Source organism: Halyomorpha halys, unplaced genomic scaffold (genome assembly GCF_000696795.3).
Source record: "Halyomorpha halys isolate HHAL.00 unplaced genomic scaffold, Hhal_1.1 Scaffold155.1, whole genome shotgun sequence".
Lineage (NCBI taxonomy): Eukaryota > Metazoa > Arthropoda > Insecta > Hemiptera > Pentatomidae > Halyomorpha > Halyomorpha halys.
This window is the reverse complement of record NW_027115270.1, coordinates 2,019,014-2,028,381: the sequence shown is the minus strand read 5'-3', so window position 1 is coordinate 2,028,381 and position 9,368 is coordinate 2,019,014. Positions and strand designations below refer to the sequence as shown.

At 27.0% G+C, this 9,368-nt stretch overlaps 1 protein-coding gene and 1 long non-coding RNA gene across 2 annotated transcripts in view; one reads left to right on the top strand and one right to left on the bottom strand.

Moving 5' to 3' along the window:
* LOC136796999 (uncharacterized) overlaps positions 1–9,368 on the bottom strand; it is a 531,363-nt gene that overhangs the window by 44,362 nt on the left and 477,633 nt on the right. The gene's annotated exons all lie outside the window — the stretch shown is intronic.
* Positions 7,576–9,368, top strand: part of Dh31 (diuretic hormone class 2) — a 322,542-nt gene continuing 320,749 nt past the window's right edge. Inside the window, exon 1 of the mRNA XM_014417396.2 lies at positions 7,576–7,629. The gene's annotated coding sequence lies outside the window, so the exon portion shown is untranslated. The remainder of the gene's footprint in view (positions 7,630–9,368) is intronic.

Below are 9,368 nucleotides of genomic sequence, written 5' to 3'. Positions count from 1 at the left end.
CAATCATCTAAACTTTGGAATGTTGAAAATTAGTTCCTAGTAATAAATACATTTTATATTTTCTTGGAAGCTTTGCTTTGGCGACTCACATAACTAAACTTGAAGGTGAACATAATTCAGTTCTGATTGATTTAAATTTATGATAGTTTAGTTTATTTATATTTTTAATCAATGTTAGTGGGAGTGAATAACCTCATAAAAATTAATTAACTCTTAATTTAGTAAAAATCTGGAGGTCGAGCGTGATTCTGATTAAATCACCTACTGGTACAACCGTTGGTCAAGAAACAGTATTTAAAAAAAAAATCAAAATAGATTAATAGAAGAGAGGACCACCTTTAATTCCATATGTAATTTATTAATAAAAAACTTTTACAAAATTTATAATATATTGTTATTCAAGTAACGTTTTACAAACTTTTTTGGGGTATTTTCAAATTAATTTCATAATATATCATCGTGTCATTAAAATATTGAAGGCTGTGTTAATATTTTTATAAATGTTTCCTTTCTCAGTTTCTTTTCTGATACCATTAAGTCAGGTTTGTGTTTTTTTATTTTTCCTTCAATATCCTAAAATACTTTTTCACTACTATTTTACGCAAATAAATATTTTCTGTACTACTAATATCAAAAAATAAAGTTATGTAAAAATGTTTTGGGATATTTATGGACAGACTTGACCTGATAGTGTCAGGTCAAATAAAAATAAATCACTCTTTATAAAAGTAATAGTGATACATTTTTTTTACAATATTAACAACTATGACATTGAATTGGTATGGAGAAAATATTTTAATGACTATCGTGATAGTTAATATCACAACAGAAATATTTTAGTAATTATTTTTGTCCTTTCTTATTTGTAAACTTTGTATTGTAAACTCCTTTCTTATTCTACGGAACATTGCATACGTCATAACAACTAGGAGTTTAGAAATAATTGCTTTCAAGATATAAGATATAAAATTAGTTGGAAATTGATGTATTTCGCTGTACTTTAATTTTTTTTTAACTTTTATTTTATTACAACAGTCATTAAAATAAAATTTCCTTAATGATTTATTATAATAATTGTTTGAGAGTGGTTTATTATTAACATACACAATTTTGATCCAAATCACTCTCAACTTTTATTTTCAAAAGCTCTCCAACTATTTTAATATTTGCTCAATGGCCAATTATTTTAATATTTAATTTATTTTAAACATGTGACATGAGATAGGATTTTAAAAAACAAGAGACCAATATTTAAGGTATAGCCAAAGATACCAGTATGTAGTTAAGGAATTAATGTAATTAATATTAAAAAAATGTATAGGTTGTCTCCTTGAAAATGGCCAGAGGTGTTTAATTAACTACAATATAATTAATACTGTAACTTTTGAAAATAAAAGTTGAGAGTAATTTGGATCAAAATTGTGTATGTTAATGATAAAATTTCCTCTTTGAAATATTATGTAACTGTAAACAGGTAATTTTTATTCTAAAAAGATGGTTTAACTGATCTCTGAATAGTAGGAAGTCTCCCGCCTGTTACAAACTATGTTCCTAAAATTTAAAGAGGTCATCGATGACCAAAATATTATGGATTACTTTAAAAAAAAATCATTAGGTATGTGCGGGGACTTTAAAAAAAAATCCATTTATTTGTCAAATGTTTCTATAATTAAGTAAAATAAATATTAAAATCGTTTTTATAGTTTATCTATACTTTTTAGGTCAAAAATAAATTATTTTAAATCATTATTTAATTTTATATTAAGATATATTGACAAAGACAAATCACAATATAATTAATTATATGTTAAAATGTATGTATCTCTAGTTTAACATTAGAATACCATCCAAAAGCTTCTATTTTTTTTATATATCATTATAATTGTTTTATTTTTATAATTTTATTAATATTTATAAATTTGTTATATTATTGTTGTGTTAATGTTAGAGTTAGATAAGATAGTCTATATTGTGTCAAATAAAATAAATAGATATTCACTTTTTACTTTAGATAACGTTGAACGATAATCGACAATCACATATTGTGATGTGTTTTCCACTTCCTGGTAGTTCGTCGTATCCTATGAGAAACTAAGGAGATAAAGGTTTGGTAAGAACAGATTGTCAGAGAGTGAAGCTAGAATTTTATTTTTATCTCATTGAGAGAACTATGATGTATTATACAATTATGTAAACAGAGCAATGATTTTTAAATGGTGGTAACCTTTTATAATTTATCCTGCTTTCATTTTAAAACAAAATCAAGGTTATGCATATTTATTAAAGTCACTTGAGCTGATGGGTTTCCCTGAATTTTTTTTTATCATTTGAAATTTTAAAAAGTAATAAAATTTACTTCATTTATTCATTTATGTAGCAGATGTAAGCGAAATTGATTAAAAAAATCCAAATTATTAAAACTCTTTCAGTTTAACAGCCCATCAGTTTCATATCTAACGAAACTTTCCTCAAAACCTTTGGTTAGGAAACCGTTTCCTTCTGGTTGAAAGCACTCAGTTCCTTCCGATAGCGCCACATTAATTTGCTATTCAAAATTCAATGTCGTTTCTTGAAATACGTGAGTCAAATACAAGTTGTCTTAGGTATAGCTCTCAGGAACACCTTTAAAATGTCTAGTTACAAACTGGAATCAAAATATAACTTGGAAGAAGATAGTTGTGTGTACGAGATTGACAACTTTTTTTTAGAAATCATAGTACGTTCAGGTTATTATTATCAGAGCTGGATATAGTGTCATAATCATTCGTTTCCATATCTTAATATCGATTAAAATTAAATGAGATAAATTATGAGACCATTTTAGAAAATTAATATAGTAATTTTGGAATTTTTCCAGAGCTAATTGTTTAGTTTTTATCGTAAATGTTAAAAAAGAGAAGTATTCATTGTCACTTTCAATCACATTTTGAATGTTAGTGTAGATATTGATACAAACGGTACCTAAAACACAACCTTGCTGTACACCAGTTTTTATATCAGTTGAACCTCTACGTCTATTTCCTATTTTTGCTTTAAAAAAAAAAAACTGTTGTTAAACCCTGTTCTAAAATAAGCATTTAAGAACTCTCAAGGCTGAATCAGAAAATCTTAAGTTGTCCTTAGTTATGAGAAGGTTTTCATGTATAATTGTATCAAACGCTTTTAATAAATCGGCATATTTACAAATTATATAGCACTTAAACTGGAGTTTATTGCTAATTAAAATCTAGTAATAGCAGCTCAGTATCTTTACCTTTTTGAAAACCATACTAATTTCTATTAATTATTTTTTTCAGCAAAAAGTTAAAATGATTATTTATGTATTTTTTAATAATTTTATTTAACGATGATAGGAATGATATAGGTCTGTAATTGTCTAAATGGTTTTTATTGTTTTTATTATAATTAGTCTGGTAATTGAGATTTATAGTATATCAGGATACTATTACCTTAAATAGCAGTATATTTTTTGTTTTCTTTAAACGAGAAAAGTTTTTTTGTTCGAAAAATCACGAAGTTTGGGAATTGTCATTTTTTTCAACTAAAAATTTATTAGAAAAATTGAGCAAAAAAAAAATAACTTAACAATAAATTCACTACAAAGAATAATTCTGTTAAAAGAATCAATTTCCCCAAATTCTTCAAAAAATTAATTTACAAAAGAACTAAACCATTTTTTTAAATTTAGTTTGATAGGAGAATATATTTTATAAAGTTAATTATTATATAGATTATAAAATTAGGATATCAAAGTTTACTAATTATAGTTTCAGCCATAAGATATTACCTCACAGTTGAAAAATAAAAGTATTGACGGATTAGATTCTGCTTCTATTTTAATTTAATTCAATTCACTATACTAATTATTGATTGTTTCGTTTTGTTAAACAAAACTCTTATTAAATTATATTAATTATTCGAAATCAAAAGTAGTGCATTAATTAGCATTTTATAGTTAGTTTGCTAAGATGTGTCATTAGTAAAATGAATTATTGAACCAAATCTTTTTTATTTGATTTTCTTCTCAGCTTCAGTTTGAAACACTAGCTAAAGGAACGGAATTCGTCTCCTACATGGTTCCTTGTCAAAGTCGTCATAAGTATGTGATAACATTGAATATAGATAAGATATTAACATGTTTAGGAGCTTTGTAAAGGATATCAATACTTCATCTCGGTACAAACTGGATGACATACGGAATAAAGCATATCTAAGAATCAATAAATAACACGTATCGCAAAAAGTAATTAAGTGTAAAGTAAATTATCTGATAATTTCATATCTCATAATAACATTAATATCCGAGTTGTAAATTGTATTTTTATAATTTTTTTATAGTAGTTGGTGTGATTAGATCAGCAATAAGTATGTAGCTTAACATTCATGTGTCAAAGACAAGCCTAAAAATTGTTCGGAAAGCTATCTAGATATGCCTGAAGCCTATTCATTTATGGGTTTCCTTGATACATCAAAAAAAGAGTTAGTAATATCTTTGAAAATAATTATAATTAAATAAAATATTAAAATTTGCTATAACTGACAATCCAACCAATCGTAACACTATCTCCACCACGTATGCCGACGACACATGTGTTTCGCAGTTAATAATAACCCTTCTATTGCATCCCAAAGTATGCAATTCCATATCAAAACCCTCCAAGAATGGTGTCAAAATCGGAGAATTAAAATAAATCATAATAAATCCCATCAAATCACCTTTACCCTTCGTCGTAAACCTACCGCCTGCCCTGAAGCATCATTTAATAATGTTGCTCTTACCCCGGTCGAACAGATCCGCTACCTTGGAATACATCTGGACAAATGACTACCCTGGTATCCTCAAACATAATAACATGGTCTATCTGGACATACGGAGTTGAGCTATGGGGCTCCACTAATCTTCGAATTCCTCTCGTATCCAATCCTTACAATCCAAAATCCTCAATGCTCCTTACTTTGTCACAAATAAAATCATCCATAAAGACCTTAATGTTCCATATGTATTTGATCTAGTCCGGACCAGATGTCAATCCTTCCATTATAAACTCTCTAATCACTCAAATCCACTAGTTTCTAACCTTGCTCCCTCTTCCATTCCTGACGATCCTCTAAGACGTCTGAAAAGAAGATGGCCTAGAGACCTTCTAAAAATATTTTTTAATTGGTACCGATGGGTAGTTTTTCTACATCTCTGTATCATACTATTATGATCTTACATCAAATTTACTAGATGTATCATTATGTACAGTAATGTCAATTAATAAATTTAAAAAAAAATACTATAAATATCGAAACGATACTTATCTTATTAAAATATTTAGCAGGATTAATCAGAATAATTTTTAAAAATTAATATTAATAATAGTGATATATATGCGTTCACATAGAGGTATGACTATATGGTGATAAAGACGGGATCCATATTATTCTGGTTTGACGAACAGTTTGCAATGAAATAAAATTGAAAATACGGACCATTCTGGAACAAAATAAATACTCTCCAAGTCGGGGTTTGAAAATAAACGAGTTTTCAAATCACTTTTGGAAAAGAGGTAAATTTGGAGTTTTTCAAAAGGAATCGATACTTGTTGAACTTCGGGAATAAGCGACTCAATATAATATACCTAAAACGGTTAAAAAAAAAGGTTGCTTTTTCAGAAAAAGACAACAGAGGATTAAAACAACAACGTAGGACGTTTAAAAACTACCTAAACTTTTGATAAAATTAATAGGTTTTTTTTCCTAAGCACTATGGGTGCCTGGTGTTGATATCAGGGTATAATGAGAAAATGGGTTGGGGGTAACTCTTTTTTTGCATTTAAAGAGGGGGAACTGGATATTTTGGAAATCAGGGAAATAATCTAATGGTTTATGGGGCTCACCACAATGTTGAATAATTAATAGTGTTTTTTTTTTCAAACCTCTTTATTTTTTATATGGTAACCGAATAAATAATAATATAATGCATTACATTAATAGTGTTTTTTTTTTTTTCATACCCTCCTGTAATGATGTTAATGAATATTTGGTACATACATATAGAAGGTATGCTATATGTATGGCTGGGTGTTCAGGATACCTTGGATTGCCTTTTGGCATTATAAGGTACATTAATAGTGTTAACTCTAGAATACTAATATGAGTATTCAGAGTAACAAAAGACTAACGGGTAAGTAAAAAGACAAAGTTCAATGCCGAAAATTCGTTGTTTTTTTTAAATAATAAGATTATATATGTAATAGAAAAAATATATAGTAAACTCTTCTATCTATATTTATATCAACTAATGTTAGTAAATTAATTATTTACAACCATAATTTAGTCAATTATACGTCTCTCTATTTCTGGATATGCTATTATTATTCATAAATGTATTGGCTATGGAACGATTATGTTTATAAAGCTTGTGAATTTTGCTTTAAATTAATTTTTTCAAGCAGGAAACAAGTCATTTTTACTATATCTAACTTTTCAAGTTAAATTCACTCAAATATCTTCTCTATAAAATATATTCTCTTTCACTCATTACATAGTATATAATAAATTGTAATTAAATCTCTAAGGGTTATTAGCAATATTTTAGTGTGAGTAAAATTTACTCATAAGAATATTGACGTAGTGAATAGAAAGGTTTGTTTGTATTTTATGGATTTATTGAAATTAATAACTGGCCTCTAAGAAGGTATTAATTGACTCCTGTACGAATAAACCCGCATGACCGAACAATTGTTTAGGCTTAGCATAACAAGCGCGCCGAATTATATTGATCCAATTTTGCAATCAAGACAATAGAATTGCACTTAGATTTTTAAATTAGTGATAATTAATTATGTGTGTTTATTTCTCAGATAAAGTAGTGTATTCCACAAATTTCAATTGTATTCCAATCTAAGGTCGTATGTATTTAAGTATATTTATATCTGCTTCAGCCCCATTTGGGAGATATGGAAGACAGTCAGTAAAGTAGTTATAATTTTATAAATGGGTTACTAATTTATATTTTCTAATATAATTAATTTAATCTTATAGGGAAATCAAAAAGACAGACAAGGCCATATATATATATTTTTTTTTATTGTTTTAATCACAAAACAAACCTACCTAATCTAAGCACTGACCGAACACAGCAAATTGTTAATTTTTAACGTCAGCGTAGGTGTCACAGTATCTAATTAAATAAGTAGGGGAGGAGAGAGTTAAAAGGCAATCCTTGGGGTATTCCTGTCAAGACTAAAATCTAACTTTAAAACAAAATTATTTATTTTGTTGTCACTTCATATGTAATGATAGTTTTGGATAAAATACCTTTAAAACTTGTTTAGTTGTCTTTCCATTGACCTCACCAAGAACCCTTAATTTTGAGACCCAATAGCGACTACAAAGACCTATTTGGACTGTTTTGTCAACTCGAAACAGCTAATAAAAGTGCGCCGGCAATCCTGCGTTGTCCCTGTATGGAGACGAACAAATAGAAATAGTTGATGATGACGAAGGGGTGGCAGGGGTGGTTGGGGGTGGACGGGGGGTAAGGGGGGGGGAATGGAGGGGGGAGAGGCGATGGGTATATAGGCGGTCCATCGCAGCCAGGGTTCCCACTCCGCCAGCCCCCAGCACACCGGCGAGCAGGCAGTAAGTCCTTCGGATAACACCCTTACAATATATATATTTATTTAATATTTCAAACTTTATTTATAATTTATATATATTTTTAAAAATATTAATTAGCATAAGAAATGCTTTCATATTATGATAGATCGTATCTCAGTATTAAAAAAAAACGATAAAAAAAAAATGTTATAAAATAAAAAAACTATAAAAATATAATTTTTAATTCCTCTAAACAAGAATAACCTCGGAATGAAAAAAATAGCATACATTTCTTTTTTCTGGAATAGGAATTTACAAAAAATAAAAAAACTCTATTGAAAAAAAAAATCAAGAAAAAATCTGATTTTACGTACAAATAAAAAAAGAAAATTTATATACACATTTTTGAGATTCATACTTTAAACATCGACTGAAATAAGGAAGGGTTTATTTGAAATTGTAGGAAATTTAAAATGTTTAATTACATTTAAGATGCTTCTTGATAATGATTCACATACATCAATAACGTTCACGATTCTTAAAAAATAAATTCTACTTAATGAATAAAAAAAAAATGAAACATCAATATAATAAAAATACAAAATATTTCCATTGGAGGATTTAATTTACAGACACACGATAAAAATTTAGGCAAACAATTCAAATTTATTGATTATTAAAAAAAAGAAACCATATGAGAAATATTCTGAACAAATTTCAAAATGGACAAAATCGAGAAAGTATATTGATCATGAAACAATAATGAAAATGCCAAGTACAATTTGAAATTTAAAAAGTTTTGTATGCTTATTATGCGCTAGAAAATTAGTTTATTGAAACTATAAAAGACCATTTTGAAATATTCTTTTACAAAATTTCATTTTTTGTTTACAATACAACTTTTATAGTATTCGGTAAACTGTGAAAAATATGATTAAATATATTTTATTTTGTGGAAAAAAAGTAAAAATTACTTACATTCCGGATCATATGAATTTAATATTTCAAATAGAATATTAAAGAAAAAATATAATAATATTTACGTACTTAAATAATTTGAGAAATAGGAGTAATTAATATAAAACGGTATAATGTTGAATGAATTTAATTTTCATTATGAATGACATATATTAGCTTTGTAATTAAATTTAATGTTCATTTCACAATTCTCATGTTGATCCACATTCTGTGGTTAATAGACCAATTTTAACACTATAACTAGTAAAATACGTATTATGCGTTTTGGTATATTAGAAAAATCTGGTTTAAACATGGAGAATTAAAATAGAATGTTTTAAAATAAATTTCTTTCAGAGAATTTGCTAAAATCGACAAATATGGAAATCTAATCTGAGTTATTTTACTTAATTCAAATATTTTTTTACTGTGACATAATTTATTGTACAATCGATGAAAAAAAATGTGGGTTTGAAGTGTTTAAATTTCAGGATTAGTTATATTTAAGGGTATATTATTTATAAATATCACTTATTGTATTTTTAAATTTTTTTTTACGAGAATTGTTAGAATAAAAACCAAATTTGATTCAGCAGAGAAGCATGATTTTTACAATGATGTATTATTAAAAAAAAATCAAGTTTTTACTTCCATTCAGATTAAGTAGTATGTTAACACAATGTAAATTAAGGATTCCTGTATTATTGGAATATTATTACTCCATTACAGGCAATTCATAGTTTTTTTTCCTAAAAGATATTTTTAATACTACTAAAAAAAAAAAGAAGAGAGTCTACTTCATACATCATCAGGTAAACGTTTTA